The sequence below is a fragment of the Vulpes vulpes genome, chromosome 3, assembly GCF_048418805.1.
Source record: "Vulpes vulpes isolate BD-2025 chromosome 3, VulVul3, whole genome shotgun sequence".
Lineage (NCBI taxonomy): Eukaryota > Metazoa > Chordata > Mammalia > Carnivora > Canidae > Vulpes > Vulpes vulpes.
This window is the reverse complement of record NC_132782.1, coordinates 38,971,144-38,989,074: the sequence shown is the minus strand read 5'-3', so window position 1 is coordinate 38,989,074 and position 17,931 is coordinate 38,971,144. Positions and strand designations below refer to the sequence as shown.

Sequence of the window (17,931 nt, the reverse complement as noted above, 5' to 3'; positions counted from 1 at the left end):
TCTTTTTATGCACTTGAACAGTCCCTTCTTGTAGTTGGTTACTGCAAAAACAGGCAAAGGGATGACCATGAAATAACCCCTTGCGAGGGGCTTGCTCCATGCCCTCATTGAGAAAAATAAACACCACAGTCTCTGTTGCTCAGTGTAAGTGAGCAGCAGAGCTGAGGTGGAGGCTGTGCCAGAGGACCAAGTCATTAGAACCATTTAGCCAGATGCACCTTTATTAGATCATGCCATAGAGACACACATCAAGAAACAAACATTACCTCTGCCCTGGAAAGGAAACCACCATTTTTCTTAACAAAATCAAAGCCCAAGTGTGCAAAGGAGCCATAAAGGAGGCAAGACTCTACCCTCCCTTCCCCTGAGGCGATGTTCTCACACTGTAGTGAGCACTTCTTCCAAAGGCAGATATTCGGGTCTCACTTCTAGATGAAGGGAGGTCTGGAGAGGGCATCCGGGATGCCTGGGTGTTTGCATGTCTATCAGTCACCCTAGTAGGATCCTCGAGGTCCACCTCCCGGTTTCTGCTGCTGCCGCTGGGTGGCCTCTGAAGGGTGCTGCTCCTCATTTGTTACTCTTACTCAAGTATCTCCCCTTCCAAACAAGGCCGAAAGATTTAAACAAGACAGTGCTAATGGCCTGAGAATGAAAAACAAGTAAATAAGCGGAGAGTAATTTGCAACTAAATAATCCAGTTTAGAAGGGAGTTTTCTCATCTTCAGTGTGGGGTCCACTTCCAGGCTATCTCCCAGCTGGACTCCAGCCTGTCCATGCCAGAGGATGTTTTTTACCACCCAGGTGGTCATGAGTTCGTGCATATGGAGATGCTCGAGGTTCAGACCCAGGAGAGAAGAGCTCCGGAGGAGCCTAAAGGTCCCCCTCTGGCCTACCGACAATGTACATAGCCGCCTCTTCTCTCTGTGAAACTACCCACCTCTTTCCTTGGCAACAGATTCTGAAAATCTGAATCATTCAGGGGAGAAGACATAATCTCCCAAATGCTCATAGTTTTATCTAAGCCAGTGCCACAGAGCTATCAATTCCAGAAAATAAAGACAAGAGCAAATTTGGGAGGGGGTGGTGCTTAGCAGAAGTGGTTGGTTCCTCTCAACTCAAACTGGACAAATCTTCAAGATAAGATTTTGGGGATTTGAGAGGCAGCAGCTTGCAAAAATAGGCCTGGGTTGATATTTCTTTCAAGTTATCCATTTGTTCATTCAACTAGTATTTTTTACTAGTTCATTCAACTAGTTTTTTTTGTTTGTTTGTTTGTTTTTTTGAACACCTACTGCATGTTAGATCCCATGCTATACATTGTAAATATGTAAAACAATTAACCAGACAGACTTGCCCCTGGGAATGAAACAGAACAGTTTTCTTATCCACAGTTATATACGGTCAATCAATCTTTGACAAAGCAGAAAAGAATATCCGACGGGAAAAAGTCTCTTCAACAAATGGTGTTGGGAAAACTGGACATCAATGTGCAAAAGCATGAAACTGGACCATTTTCTGACACCATACACAAAAATAAATTCAGAATGGATTAATGACCTAAATGTGAGACCTGAAGCCATAAAAATTCTAGAAGAGAGCACAGGCAGTAATTTCTGTGACATTGGCTGTAGCAACTCTTCTAGATAGGTACCCTGAGACAGGGGAAACAAACACAAAAAGAAACTATTGGGACTCCATTAAAATCAAGTGCTTCTGTACAGCAAAGGAAACGACCAACAAAATTGAAAGGCAACCTATGAAATGGGAGAAGATATTTGCAAATGACATACCTGATAATGGGTTAGTATCCAAAATATATAAAGAACTTATAAAACTCAGCACCCCCAAAATAAACCAATTTAAAAATGGGCAGAAGACATTAACAGACATTTCTCCAAAGTAGACATACAGATGGCCCACAGACACCTAAAAAGATGCTCAACATCATCATCAGATGCTCAATTGCATCTGAAATGCAAAGCAAAACTACACTGAGATACCACCTCATGCCTGTCAGAATGGCTAAAATCAAAAACAGAAGGAACCACAGATGTCAGTAAGGATGTGGAGAAAAAGGAACCCTCCTGCACTGTTGGTGGGAATGTAAACTGGTGCAGCCACAGTGGAAAAGAGTATGGAGATTCCTCAAAAAGTTAAAAATAGAACTACCTCAGGATCCAAGAATCACACTATTGGGTATTTACCCAAAGAATACAAAAACACTAAATTGAAAGAATACATGCACTCCTATGCTTCTTACAGCATTTTTTTTGCAAGTGTCCATTGATAGATGCATAGGTAAGTACAACGGAATATTATTCAGCCATAAACAGAATGAACTCTTGCCATTTGTAACAACATGGATAGAGCTAGAGAGTCTAATGCTAAGTGAAATAAGTCAGAGAAGGATAAATACTGTCTGATCTCACCCATATGTTGAATTTGAGAAGCAAAATAGATGAGCAAGGGAAAAAAGAGAGATTGGCAAGTCAAGAAATAGACTCTTCACTATAAAAAACAAACTGATGGTTACTAGAAGGGAGGTGGGGTCGAGGAGATGAGTGAATTAGGTGATGGGGATTAAGGAGCACGTTTGTGATGAGCACTGGGTGGTGTATGGAAGTGCTGAATCATTATATTGGACACCTGAAACTAATATTACACTGTACGTTAACTAGCTGGAATTAGAATAGAGAGATGATAGATAGATAGATAGATAGATAGATAGATAGATAGATAGATAGACAGACAGACTTGCCCCTGTTATTCACTTACAGCTCAGCAGGGAAGACAATAAAAATGACTAAACAGGAGCCTCATAGATCTACAGGCTATCTATGGGCTTATATAGCATGTTCAGCATCAGGGCATTTCCCATAAAATCTGAGTTTCTAACTTCTCTTTAAAAATCAGGAAAGAGGGGACACTTGGGTGGCTCAGTGGTTGAGCATCTGCCTTTGGCTCAGGGTGTGATCCCAGAGTCCCTGTATTGAGTCACACATTGGGCTCCCCGCAGAGAGCCTGCTTTTCCCTCTGCCTGTGTCTCTGCCTCTCTGTGTGTCCCTCATGATTAATAAATAAAAATCTTTTTTTAAAAAAATCAGGAAAGAGGATGCCTCAGTGGCTCAGTGGTTGAACATCTGCCTTTGGCTCAGGTCATGATCCCAAGATCCTGGGATCGAGTCCTGCATCGGGGTCCCCACAGGGAGCCTGCTTTTCCTCTACCTGTGTCTCTGCCTCTCTGTCTCTGTGTCTCTCATGAATAAATAAACTTAAAAAAAATCAGGAAAGATAGCAAAAGTGGATTGGTATTCCCAAATGGTAACACTTGTCTGTTGCTGAGAAGGGGCTGTCCATTTGGAGGAGTGTGCTCCTCTCCAATCCACCACCCTCTGCACCACTCATAACCGTCTCATATAGGGCCAGTTTTGCCTGTTTGATTTACCTGCCCTGCATCCAAACACATCTGACCCCCCACATCTCTTGTACAGAAGAGTCTGGAAGACGACCTGACACAGTTGGGAGAATGAAGAATGAAGGGGGTGCCGAGTTCCTGGGTGAGGGTGGCAACAAAGAGGGCATGTTCAGAATGGGAGGCAGGGGAGACCACATTTGCAAGGGCCCAGAGATGCAGTCTGGAGAGTCTGAGAGCAAAGGGACAGGTGTGTCTGAGCAAGCTAGAATGTGGCTCACAGCTAGAGCTCCAGGTAAGAAGTGAGAAGTGGAGTTGGAGAGGTAAGCAAGTGGAAGTCATGTTTAAAATGTTGGCCTTCATCCCATGTTGCACATCACCGAAGCTGCCCCAGCAGAATAATGACCACCATCTGATTGTTTTTGGGAGACTACCCAGGCTGCTGTGTCGAGAGCAGACTGGAGGGAGCAAGATTGAGTTAGGAGGAGGTATTTTAGGACATTCATGAGGAGTCTCCCTCTACATTAGCCAAAGGATTGTGGTCTTAGGAATGCCAAAGGATTGTATCCTATCTTCTCTTCCTCTGAGCATCTGCACCTGTTGCACAGCAGAGTCCTAGGCACAGAGCAGGTGCATACATAGAGCAGGAAAGGGTCCTGGCTCAACCCTCTGGCAGAAACAGTGACATAAATGTTTCAGTCCAGTGGTCATCTCACTTTGCACAAAGACGATGCTCTGGATTTGCACAGATCTACTTGGCACAATGGAAAAGGTAAATTTTTTAAAATAATCAGGAAAAGTGAAGCAATTCTAAGGCCATTGACCTTCTCTGCCGGCTATTCAGCTCGTCTTTGATTTGTGTGACCCCTCTGTCTCAGACTTGACGTTTTGAGAGGGAACACATCAGAGTTGCCAAATCTCTCTCAATTGTCCATCAGGTTAAAGAAAAGGCACACACACACACACACACACAAAAGAAAAGAAAAAAGAAAAGAAAGAAAAGAAAAGAAAAGAAAAGAAAAGAAAAGAAAAGAAAAGGCACAAAAATCCTGCACGACTAATGCAAGGGGGAAAGATGTCTACACAAGTGCAAATAAAGTGGAAAGTGACACAGACAGTTAGAAAAAGGCTAGATTTTTAAATATGAGATAATGGAGGGGGAGACTATTTCCAAGGCAAATTTTAATTTTCAGCTTGACATGACCGATCTGCCTAGAGGTTGTAGATCCACTGAAAATCAACTTAGAGAAGAGACTGCTCATTTCAAAAATACAGTTTCCCCTCCTCCTTCCCCACAAAAAAGTGTCAAATCCTGGCCTGGGAGAAACCCATTAAAACTCAATTCTATACTGCTAACGTGGTCTGCTGAGATTTCATCTACTGGAATATTTATTTTGGCTAAAATGCAAGTTCTCTGTGGTAGTGCAGAGAAATTACAATAAGATGGAGTAAACAAGGCATTTTGTAGATGAACCCACCCCTCAAGTGGGTGATCCACTTAAATTTACTGACCCTCTCACATCTATCCTCCCCTTTGTCTAATCTTGGGTTATCTGTGCTTTATTCAAAGATCTCAAAAAAAAAAAAAAAAAAAAGATCTCAAACAACTCTTTTTTTTTTTTTAAAGAGAGAGACCACTCAGTGTGTGCGAGGGGGGCCAATGGGAGGGGAAGGAATAGAGAGGGGTAGAGGGAAAGAGAGAATTTAAGCAAGCTCCATGACCAGCACGGAGCCCAACAAGAGGCTTGATCTCACAACCCTGAGATCGTGACTTGAGCTGAAATCAAGAGTTGGACACTTAACTGACTGACCCACCCAAGTGCCCCTGATTTCAAAGCTCTTTTTGAGCAGACATTTTTCTGCTCAAATTATGGCAGAGATTCGAAGTACATTACAACCAGTCAACTCCAGACATCCATTTACCTGGAGGGGAGGGGTGAGGGTTGGGCCCCAAAGTACAGTGTTCCCAGCTGCCTTATGCTTTATGTATCTAACTAGTATTCTCCAAGAACTCCTACCCATCTGAACGCTCACAGGATCTAAAAGACCCTAGCCCTTGGTCACTCATGCCCTAGGTATTAGGGGTTCCTTCTCATTGATTACAATAAAAAGGAGACTTAGCTGGCAGGAAGCATCTGATATGCTACAAACCAAGGAGAGTCTGACTTCATTCTGCTGTTTACTTTAGTTGAAGGCCACACATCATAGCCCTAATGCTTAGTCTCCATCTTATTTGCTTTAAACCAATAGAATAAATCCTAGAGACATCAATAGAGCTCCACCAGAACCTGTATCCCTAATTTTCACTCAACAAATATTTATGGAGCTTCTCTTACGTTGCCAGAAACTGTTCTGGGGATCGCACTGAGCGAAACTGGAAGGTCTCTGCTCACACAGAGCTTACATGTTGGTGTGGGGGGAATACCCAATAAGCAGATAGCTACATAATGCACCAGGCAGTGAGGAGTCCATAGATGGAGAATAAAGCAGGATACAGGGTCAAAGGCAGTCCGGAAACACCTTTCTGAGCAGGGTGGCATTTGAAAGGAGACTAAGTGGAGCGAAGGAGAAGCCATATAACCTGGTGAAAGAGCATTCCAAGGATAAGAACTGGCAAAGGCAGAGTCCTGAGAGGAGTTTCTGGAATGCCTGCCATGGACAAGGGTGCCGTCCTTTCTCTTAGTTTGTTTCCCTTCCTCCCTTTCTTTCCCTCTCTCTCTCCTGATCCAAACCTTTGCTTACTGAATAAGCCTCTTCAACCCCTTTGCCCTGGGCTAAGTGCCCTCAAGATGACAAACCTCAACTGTGTTTGTGGCAGGTCAAGTTGCTATTTTCTGGGATGTGATGGTTCCTGAGACTAAGGGGTAGAAGGAAGACTTTTGTCTTGTATCTCAAGGTTGGCAAGAAGCAGATACTCAGATTTATAGCTCATCTTAACAGAATATCCCGGCAGGGATTGTGTTTGTAAGGACACTCCCAGGTCAGGTTCTGAAGAGGTGTGGAGCACACGCCCCAAGGAGCAGAGGAGCCTGGGGTGTTACACCAGAGTTCATAGAAGAGAGGCAGAGCCTCCATGGGGAGGGGAGAGCAGACAATGAGAAGGATCAAAAAGACCAAGAGACTGTGTGTGAGTACGTGTCAGTGCAAAAAAGACAGGACAGGAAGGATGAGTTCTACTGACCGAGTGTTTAAACCACAAGGAAGGCCCCAGGAGTCTAGGGTGAAGTGCATATATCTATGGATGCATCTGGGGACAAGAGGAATAAAATAAAATAAAAAAGCTATGTCTGAACCTCCACAAAGTTCCCCCACTGCTTTCCACCAATCCTGCATCCATCCCTTGTCCACTCAATATGGGTAAGACTATCCCTTGAACCCGAGGAATGGAACTCAGAATTTTAGAAATCTGTGTATGTGCTGACTTGTTGACAACCTTTTTGGTACCGATGGCTCCACCTCTTCTTCACGTGTTAAGGAGCACAGTGTGTGATGGCACTCTCAAAACAAGACGGCCCAGAAGCTGGTGTCCTTGTTTGCCCAGAACACAGTGTGCTGAGGGGTTTCTGTCATTTTCCTTCTCTCCAGTGTTTACCTGCCTTTCTGCACCTGCAGGAATCTCCTATCTTCTTTCAAATGCACCCAACACTCCCTTGGCATTTGTTAAATTTGTGACACCACTGTCCCCACTTAGCACCAGCTTAAAAAATACTTCTATTCATTGGACTGAGTGGTGTGTTCATGGCTGTCGGCTGAGTTCCATGCCACATCTTTGCTACCTAACTGTAGTGCTAGCGAACCTAACTGCTAAATCTGCATCCGTATCTCCTCGCTCAGCCTCTCAGTCATTAGCACACACACAGAGATCACTGTGGAGCTGCCTTGTATTATTAAGGAGTGAAAGTTACCATGGATTAGTTTGAGGGACACTTGTGTGCTATGTTCAGCTACGGCCTACCCTGCAGGGTATTAACTGGTAACACCGAGAATCACCAGGCCAAGCTTTGAGTAATGCTTTGTTAATCTTGGACATGGTGCATCCCTGTATTGTCAGATTACGTGTGATAGAATCATACACTGGAAATCAGGATACCCCACCTAAATCTGGCATATTTGGATTGTACACAATTTCTTTTACTTGTTCTCTTGCTTGAGAAAATCCTTTTCTACATGAGCATTGATTATGACCTGTCTTCATTTTTTCTTTTTAAAGATTTTATGTATTTATTTGAGAGAGTTGGAGAGGAAGAGCACAAGCAGGGGGATGGACAGAGAGAAGCAGACTCCCTGCTGAGCAAGGAGCCTGACGTGTGGCTCGACCCCAGGACTCTGAGATCATGACCTGAGCCAAAGGCAGATGCTTAACTGACTGAGCCACCCAGATGCCCTGATTATTACCTGTCTTGTTTTCACTAGATTAAATTACCTCTCTTTGGGCTGTCTTGTTTCCTAACCATTTACTCACCTTGATCTCCTCTTCCCTGGGCCTCCACATAGCACTCAGTTTGCATCTTAAAATTCTGTGATCTAGACAATGGGATGCAGGTCAATTGGTCACAAAGTCAACTGGACTATGTACCAAGAACCTCAAGGATGGTTTGGGCACATATAGTTAATCAACTAACTGTGGTTTGGTGGGTTGGGAAGAATTCTTACATACTTGTGGGAGAGGATATGACTGCCCCCATAGAAGGAACAATGCCCCTTCCCTGGGAAACAGCTAAGAACCTCCCAGTGGCTTTCTCTCCCACATGGAACACGCTCTACTGCTATCCTTCCCCCATGCTATCCCACCCCTCCCATTTCCATGCTAATGGAATTGCTTTGTACAATGATAGATGTTACTGTTGGGAATTTATTACATATATAAGCCATCTGGGAGCCTAAAAGAAGTTGAAATCTTAGGATACGGGCCAACAATATAGATTAAGGAAACTGGAGTGAAGGAGAAACTGGTCAGCTTCACCCTCGAGCTCCAATAGGTTCTATCTAACTACCCTCTCTCAGGACTCCACCAAGCTGATTAGAGCCCACTCAGGTCCAGAGGAACACCAGGTATGATGTTCATCTGCCCAGGAAAGATGCCCTAAGGTTTATCCTGAATCCAGCCTAAACATCTCAGGTATAATAATAAAATCAGAGAATGGCTGATTAATATCCCCATGTGCTCTGGACTAAGGGTTCCAGGATGCAGGATTTGTGGCACACAAACTGGGAAAGTTCTGAGCAACTCAGAATGAACTGGTCATCCTATCAGAGAGCAAAATTACATAAATAGTAAGCTGAAGAGCCACACTTTCATTTCCAGTGCCATTATACCTGCAGGGAGATGCTTTATTTGGCTATAGATATGGAGACCCATGGTACTCATGTGTAAACTATGTATGCTCTGAGTCTTATTTAAATTAAAAAAATTTTTTTCTGGTGTTTTCTGCAAATACTTGGAACTCAATCAGTGACACTCTAAAATTAGTTTTAAGTGATAAAATTTTATGTAATTATGACAACCACCTCTAAAATAAGGGATTAATGCTTCAATAAAAAAAAAGGAATGGTCTGAAAACAAATCTCTCTGGAATTATAAATATTCTCTAAGATATTTGCCCAATTAGGAGTTCTTTGAATCTTGTTTTCACATTTCTTGCCAACAAAGGTTGCTTAGCAACAGTAAGCCATCTCTTTCCTCTCATTAGTCTCTTCTCCCACCTTTGCAAGTGCAGACTAAAGGGAAAGAAAGCTAGTACTCTGTGATGACCTCCTCTTCTCAGTTCATAACAGAAAATGGGGGTTGTTTAAGTGCCATAGTCCCTAATGCTAATACCAAGGCTTGTACAGTCCAAAAGGATCTATTACTAAAAGGTAAATTCTAATGGTGCCATTAAAAATCATATAGGCGTCAAAGAGTTTCAGGCACCAACCATTCTGGAAGGGCCATTACTTGACATCCTGGTATTTTTGTGTCCAGGAATTTTGACCCAATTGTCAGCTGATGGAGAAGGATGAAGATTAGTATTGTTGAAGACCCGCTCTGGGCCATGCCTTAGATTGGATTGGGCTGGCTCAGGGAGGGTTTCATTTTGTCTTGTTTTGTTGTGTTGTGGGTGAAAGACAGGAATTCAGACAGAGAGAGATCATACGGAACTGCCAGAGCAGGGCCCATAGCAGGCGGTGGCCTCATGGAGCCTGGAACCACATGCTAGCCATCCCTGGGGATCTTGGCAGAGCTTTCACCCATCTTTCCTCTACCACTCCGTCTTCACACAACTCCACTGCTCTCTCCTTTTGCTCTTATTGCACACCTTATAGAATTTCCTTTTGCCCCCACCCCCTCCCCTTTAACCTTACCTTAACCAGAAATCTCAGCATGTTAAAAACTCAGAGCTGTTGCTCCTACATAACTGGTTTGCTCAGGGACTCCTCTCTACCTTAGGGATTCTCTCTGTTTCTTTCAGCTTCAGCTCTTCCTGCAAACTTCCTGACTGTCTCTAGACTTTTTAAGCCACATGCCTAAGAGTGACCTTCCCAATCAAGGCAATGTCATAAGCCAATGGCCAACTATAAATCAGAAGCCCTGGCCCAATCAGCCGGTACTAGGGTAAAGGAGGTATTGTGGGTTATCTTGTGTGCCCTCAAAATTCATATGGTGAAGTCCTAACCCTCACTACTTCAGAATATCACCTTATTTGGAAATAGAGTAATTGCAGACATGATTAGTTAAGATAGCATGAGGTCACACTGGAGTAGGGTGAGTGCTTAATATAGTATTACCGGTGTTTTTATCAGAAGGGGAAATTTGAATACAGACAGGGATGCATGGGGAGAAAGCTTTGTGATGAGATGCAGGAAGAAGATAGCATGTACAAGGCAAGGAATAAGCCTGGAACAGATTCTTCTCTTATGGCCCTTAGAGAGAACCAATGCTGCCAACAGCTTGATTTCAGATTTCCAGCCTCCAGAAACAAATCACTGTCGTTGAAGCCCAGTTTACGGTACTTTGTTATGACAACCTTAGGAAACCAGAGCAGATTCTGGTGTCTGAGAGTGGAGTACTGCTGTACCAAATACCTGAAAATGTGGAAGTGCCTTTGGAATTGGATAATGGGTAGAAATGAGAAGAATTTTAGGGCACGTGATGGAAAAAGTCTAGATTGCTCTGAAGAGACTGTTGGTAGAAATGTGGACGTTAGAGGAGATTCTGGTGAGAACTCAGAAAAGAGGGGAGCTATAGAGAAAGCTTCTATTGTCTAAGAGAATACATATATTATCACAAACAGAATGTTGCCAGGAATATAAATGTCAAAAAGTGCTTTTTATGAAGTCTTAGCTTGGGCTGCTGTAACAAAATACCATAGACTGGGTGGCTTAAACAACATTTATTTCTCACAGTTCTGGAAGCTGGAAAGCTGGAAGTCTAAGACCAAATTTTCAACAGATTTGTTTCCCGATGAGGGCCTTCTATCTGAACAACAGATATGCTCTTCTTCTTCTTGCTATAACCTCACTCGGCGAAGAGTGCACTCCAGTCTCCCTTCCTCTTCTAATAAGGACACTCATCCTATCATAGGGTCCCCATCCCCATGACCTCATCAAAATATCCTTACTTCTCAAGGCCCCATCTTCAAATATCATCACATTAGGGGGAGGAGGGGACGACTTCAACATAAGAATTTGAGAGGGTGCTAGGGAGTACAAACAGGCAGTCTATAACAGAGGTCACAGACAAAAATGAGGGACATTTATTGGAAACTCGGGGAAAGGTGATCCTCCTTATAAAGTGGCAGAAGACTTGGCCGCACTGTGTACTATTGGAGGGAAAGTAGAATTTATGAGCAATTAAGTTGGGTATTTAACTGAGGAGATTTCCAAGCAAAATGTCGGAAGTGCAGCCTGGTTTCTCCTTGCTGCTTGTAGTAAAATGCAAGAGGAGAAAAATCAATTGGAGAAGGAACTTTCAAGCCCCCCCCCCCAAAAAAACCCCAGCACTTGACAATTTGGAAGAATTCTCAGCCTATCCAGAGAGCCTATTCTGGCAACTGGACAAGCTATTTGCTAAAGAGATTAAGCATGTGACTCATGGATCCACTCAACCACCCGAGCAGAAGCCATGAATAGAGATGTGGTTACCTAGGAAGAGCTTGTGGAGGACCCTATTGTCTGGTGGCTTGAACTCTCCATGTTTTGCCTGAGAGGCCAATAAGTTTGATGAGAATTTATGTCAACAGAAACACTGCCAATCTGGACTGAAAGGGGCAGATATATGATGAAATGAAGGAAGAATGACTTTGAGGATGGAGCCATAGACACTGCCATAGTCACCATCGGCCCAGAGGGCAGAGGCCTGGGGACAGGCCCATCTCCTCCTCAGTTCCAGAGCATGGGGACCACCCTGGGCAAAAACAAGTGTAGGAGAGGGCACATCAGGCTCCGTCCATGGGACATTTGGGCAGGAAGCTTCCCTTTGTGTTCATGGGCACGGAGAATCGCTTGTACGGGAGCTTTACATATTTTGTATAATTTAATTCTCACAGAAGACTTGGGCATCAGTTTTATTCTCCTCATTTTACCAGCTTGAAGACTAAGCAATTGTCTCGAGGTCTCACGTCTGGTAAATGGAAGAATCAGGGTTTAGATGCAGGTTTGATTTCAGGGTCTTTTCCACGCACCAGAAGGGATATTGAACCTGGGACTTTGTAATGACAACAAAGAGGTTAATTAGTAAAGACTGATTAATCAGTAAAATTAACTGAACTCATCCAACAGAACGAAAACTAAATATACTGTACTATTTAGATTACATAAGCATGAGTGTATGTGTGTGTGTGTGTGTGCATGTGTGTGTATGTATAGGAATTAGGTGTACAAAGGTACAAGATCAAGTGTCCAATAGTCCTTCCAGAAAAGCGTGTGTGTGTGCATGTGTGTGTAAAACAAATAATAAGTACCGTTGGCCTAGTAATAACTTCCAATGCTTCAATCCTTCTTAATTAGGAATTGCTGAGCCCATTAGCAGTGTGGCCAAGGGAAATGTCTCTTTCTCATTTACTGCCAATCTGTAGATTCTTTCTCTTTCTGAAGCCATTCACCACCCTGCCCACTTGCATTCGAAATGACTGCTTCCTTTTAGGAAAGACTTTAATACTGTTTTAGAGAATTCACGAATCTCTTGGCAGCAATGATCTTTAAAGTTCATTCTTTAAGTCTTCATTACATGCTAGAATTTAAGAAGATTTATTCTTCTTTATGTATTCTGCAAAATGCCAGCTGAAGTTGCTTATTACCTAGAAGAGGTCTTGTCTCTATTTAAGTGGCATGACATCTCTCTGCCCTGTCTTTCTGAGCTTTCTACTCTGATATGTTCTGTATTGCTGTATGTGGTAGTAGGGTGATATCTATTAACTTGTGCCTTTGAGAGGCAAATTCCAGCCCGATTCTTCCCTTCAATATGTCTCCCCAGAATAATAGTGCCTGGATTTAATCTACTTCCCCAATACACTCCACTTGAATATCCTCTTGTGTGCAGAAAAGTGGCATTTTGCAGTTTATGCATTTCCTAGCCATTATTATATAAGCTTCATTAGGATATAAATAGCCAAAATAAAGTTCCAAGGACTCAAAATAACTATTTCAAGATCCAACCTCAAAAGCAGTCAAAAGCAGTCATGCTTTTGTTGTTTTGTTTCATTCTGTTTTGTTAACAGAGATTAATACAGTTCCCTTTTGTATTTGCCTATCTTCCACTGCTGGGTTTTGGGGCTTCTCGTAGTTTTTTTTTTTTTTTTTTTTGTCTGTGTGTGATTTTAATATTTAATTTCAATTCAATTTGTCAACATATGGCGTAACACCCAGTGCTCATCCCATCAAGTGCCCTCTTCAGTGCCCATCACCCAGTTAACCCCAACACCCCCACCCGCCTCCCCTTCCGCAACCCTTTGTTTGTTTCCCAGAATTAGGAGTCTCTCATGGTTTGTCTCCCTCTCTAATTTTCCCCCACTCAGTTTCTCTCCTTTCCCTCATATCCCTTTCACTATTTCTTATATTCTACATATGAGTGAATTCATACAATAATTGTCTTTCTCTGATTGACATATATCTCATACTTTTGAAATAGTCAATCCAAGTGTACAATGAAGTAGCAACTACAGTTTTGCCCAGAGATCCATAGAAATATCTCTTGGAAATCCTCTTATTTTGATGGTGGAGATCTGACAAGTTCCTATGTAAAGCTCCATGAGAGTCTGCTGTGTTTACTCGTATATCTCCAGTGACCAGAGAAGCACTTGGCACATAGAAAGTGCTAAATGAAGGGAAGAGAAAGTAAAACAAATCATAAATTCTAAAAATACCACAGGCATAGGCTACAAACTCAGGAGCTCCAATAAATTCAATTTCATGCTATTTCCATCAAAGAAGGAAAAATATCTGGCACATTTACAATTGTACATGCTATATTATCAAATGTATTCCTGATAGGAGAGCACTTCTGACTTGATTAAGTGTTAATGAGAATGAAATCCTTCAACTATCATTTCACATATCTGATGCTTGGAAGAATTTCTACCGAGTAACTTCTGACTCCTCACATTTCAAGCCATGTTTTTTCTCCACTATCCACCCCCAAGTCCTGGATGCCAATTAGATGCACTTGTTCACTTATGATCTTTGACATTGCATCTTCATGTCAAGATGTCAGGTAAGTTGGGTTAAAGACTCAGAGAGGTTAAGTCACTTGCCTAAGGTCATCCAGCTGGTGTGGGACAGAGCTAGAGCAGAGCCTAGGTCTTGTGCTTCTTGTCCAACATGATTTCTAGATACTCCATGCATCCCAGAGCATACCTGCAGACCCAGAACTTCCAATGTCCAGTAGAAATTATAATTCTGGTCAGAAGATAAACCATCCAACACCTCTGAGCCAGATCCATTCCTGGTCGTGGCCAATAGTTCCTTTGTCTTCAGTACCTACCTCCTAAATTATTGACCTCAGCAACTTTAACTTCTGTGATCACATTCTCCTAATCCTTTGCCTAAACTCCAAACTTTCAATCCTTTTTCCATATCCTAACTGCCAAGAACCAAAAGTACCTGGCCATTGCATCAGCAACTTGGTATTAAAACCTTCTTGGGGGAGCCTGGTGGCTCAGTCGGTTAAGCATCTATCTTTGGCTCAGGTCATGGTCTCGGGGTCCTGGAACTGAGCCTTGCCTTAGGCTCCCTGCTCAGTGGGGAGCCTGCTTCTGCCTCTCCCTCTGCCGTGCCCCACCCCTGCTTGTGTTTTCTCTCTGTCAAATAAAGAAATAAAATCTTAAAAAAAAAAAAAAAACTTCTTAAATTTTTGACCAGCAAGATCTTCAAATATGACTTCTGCCCTTACTCTGGACACTGCTCTGGCTAACACATAACATAGGTTTTTGAATCTCTGATTCATCTAACCCCAACTCTGATTATTATTGCTTTCATCCTCTACTTTCATCTCTTTCTGAAGCATTCAGCCCTCCATTATTTCCAGAGGAGAGGGAGACACACACAGAGAGACAGAGGGAGAGAATGAGCCACACAGTTACTATGGGCCCAGTGTTCCATCTCTGACAAGAGTCTATGAGAGCTTAGGGACTCTCTTTCATAGACTTTGAGATGAGGCTTTTCCTCTATGTAATCACACAAAGTTTCACAGATAAAATTTTACTGGCAAAAAAAGAAAGTGTTGATTTAAAGAACACTTTATTACTCACCATTTCAACCATCAACTTCCTAAGTGACAGCCTAAATAGAGCGGCCTTCCTCTTTGCAGCAAGGTTGAATCAGAAGCAGCCCAGTGTGGACTGCCAGGAGGTGCTCAAAGAGGCTGATCTGTGGGGCACATCATTGCACCCCAGTCACGGGGTCCTCCCAACGTGGTTTCCCACCTGAGAGAAGGGAATGATCTCTGCAAGCAATGGCAAAGAATGGCCATCTTGCAGAAAGGGTTCAGAATTGTGCTGCATCTAAAAGGCAAGATACTATGGATTCAGATGCCCAGGGGCATCTTCAGGAATGGAAGGAAAGCTGAGAACAATGATCCTGCAAACATTTAGGTATCAGCTCAGAAGGGACTTGGGTTAAGGGACCATAGATAGCCAATATTGTGGAAGTTTTCCTAAGCTTTGTAACTTCTCTAGGGTTAGTTTTTAACTGTTTGTTTCCTATAATCTCCTATGTAAACAGAAGGACTTTATATGAAAAGAACTGTGCTTTTTGTATGAGGGACAAAAGCAACTGGGAACCCCGTTGCCAGGAATCTCGAAGCATAGAGTGGGAGGTGGTAGTTTTAAAGCCTCTGAAGGGCAGAGTACATAGACTGTCAGCTTCTGACACATGGTGCTAGGACTTAGTAATAGAAACACCCAGTAATAGAGGCTCTCCAGTGGAGGTGGCAAGGTTTGTTGTTCCTCCCCCACCCCCAACCCAATACCTAATAACCTTCTTCCATCCTAGAAGATCCAGATTTTGTTCCACACTCTGATTAGACCAAGCTAATTAGAGTGGTGCCATTTTCCTTGTTGCTGATTAACGTAGTGGTAGGCTTATTCTAACTAAAGAAATGTGTGTGGAATTCTACTAGAGCACATGCGCCTAATAAAATTTTTTTCTGCTTTTTGCCTTTCTTTTTAAAGCTCTAAAGGACACATAAAAGAGAAACAGATGTTATTTTATGGGATGTTGCATCTTCATGTAATGCCTGGACCTACGGCAGCCATCCTGGAAATACGAAGGGGGTTAGTACAAGGAGACTATCCCAAGGATAGTAGAGCAGGCCCCTGATAATGTCACCACAGACTCAAAAAACATTAGCAAAACATATATATAAAAGAAGACTGATATCCAGAATATGAGAAGAACTCACACAACTCAGTAACAAACTAACAACCTATAAAAATGGGCAAAATATTTGAAGAAAAAATTCACAAAAGTAATGTGCAAAAATTGCTTAATAAGCAAATTAAATGAAAAAGTGCTGCATCGTAGAAAAGCAGGTTAAAACCACAATGAGACACCATATCCACTAGAATGGCTACAATAAGAATGACAGCAACAAATGTTGACAAGGATGTGTCACAACCAGAAATGCTCATACATTGTTGGTGGAAGTATGAAATTTTATAATCACTTTGAGGGAAATTCTGGCAGTTTCTTACAAAGTTCAACAGGAATCTTTTCTATGATCAGCAATTCCACTCCTGACTACATACCTATGGCAGGCAGTACAATGGCCATCCCAAAGATGTCCAGGTCCTAATCCGAAGAACCTGTGTTACTCAGCAAAGGAGAATTAACATTGCAAATGGAATTAAAGTTACTAACCAGCTGACCTTAAAAGAAGGAGATTGTTCTGGACTAAGACAATGTAATCACAATGTAATTAAGGTTATTTAAGTGAGAGAGGAAGCAAAAAAGGGAATAAGAGGGACATGTGATTACAGAAAAATGGTCATAGAACTCAAATGTTGATGGCTTTGAAGATGGAGAAAGGGGACTATGAACCAAGGAAAGTGGGTGACTTCTAGAAGCTGGAAAAGGAAACAGATCCCCTCACCCCATCCTTGGAGATGCCAGAAAGGAATATAATTCTGCCAACACCTTGATTTTAGACCAACGAGAGCTATGTTGGGTTTCTGAATTGCAGTTCCTGGTTTGCAGAACTATAAGATATATGTATTGTTTAAACCACTAAGTTTGTGACAATTTGTTACAGCAGCAATAGAAACCTAACACAGTACCCAAGAGAGATGAAAGCATATGTCCACAAAAAACTGGTTCAAAAATGTTCTTAGCAGTTTTACGGGTAATAGCCAAAGATTGGAAATGGCCTGGACCTCCACCAAGATAGTGGACAAACAAACTATAACGTATTCCTTTAATAAAATATTATTCAACAATAAGAAAAAACAATTACTTATACACAAAAGTACATGGATGAATTTCAAAAGCATCTGAGTGAAAGAAGCTGGACACATACTATACGGTTCTTTTATATGGAGTTCTAGAACAGGTAAAATGATCTATAGTTTTAAAGATCTCTGACTTGCCTCTAAGAAAGGGTAAATGTGAGGACTGATTGGGAAGTGACTCTGGGAACTTCTTGGGAGAGCAGTAATGTTGCACATCTTAAGAATGTCAGTAGCACAGGCAGATACATTTGTGAAATCTCATGGAATAAGCCATGTACATTATTCTGGGTTGAACTGTATCCCCCCAGAAAGATATGCTGAAGTCCTAACTCTTAGTACCTGTAAATACAACTACTTTATTTAGAAATAAGGTCTTTGCAGATGTAGTCAAGTTAGAATGAAGTCATACTGGACTATGGTAGCCCTAAATCCAATGACTAGTGTCTTTACAAGAAGGCTTTGTGAAGACACAGATACAGAAAAACACAAGGAAAATGCCATGTGATGATGGAGGCAGAGATTGGAGTAATTATAGCTGCAAGCCAAGGAATGCCACCAGAAGCCAAGAGGGAGGCTTGAAATATCCTCCCTCAGAGCCTC

General features: G+C 42.3%; 1 long non-coding RNA gene across 2 annotated transcripts in view; it reads right to left on the bottom strand.

The window, feature by feature from the left end:
* Positions 1 to 213: 213 nt before the first annotated feature.
* Positions 214 to 17,931, bottom strand: part of LOC112926669 (uncharacterized) — a 47,641-nt gene continuing 29,923 nt past the window's right edge. For both annotated transcript variants that reach the window (XR_003236393.2, XR_012000367.1), the window contains exon 5: positions 214 to 642. This is a non-coding gene — a long non-coding RNA (uncharacterized lncRNA). The remainder of the gene's footprint in view (positions 643 to 17,931) is intronic.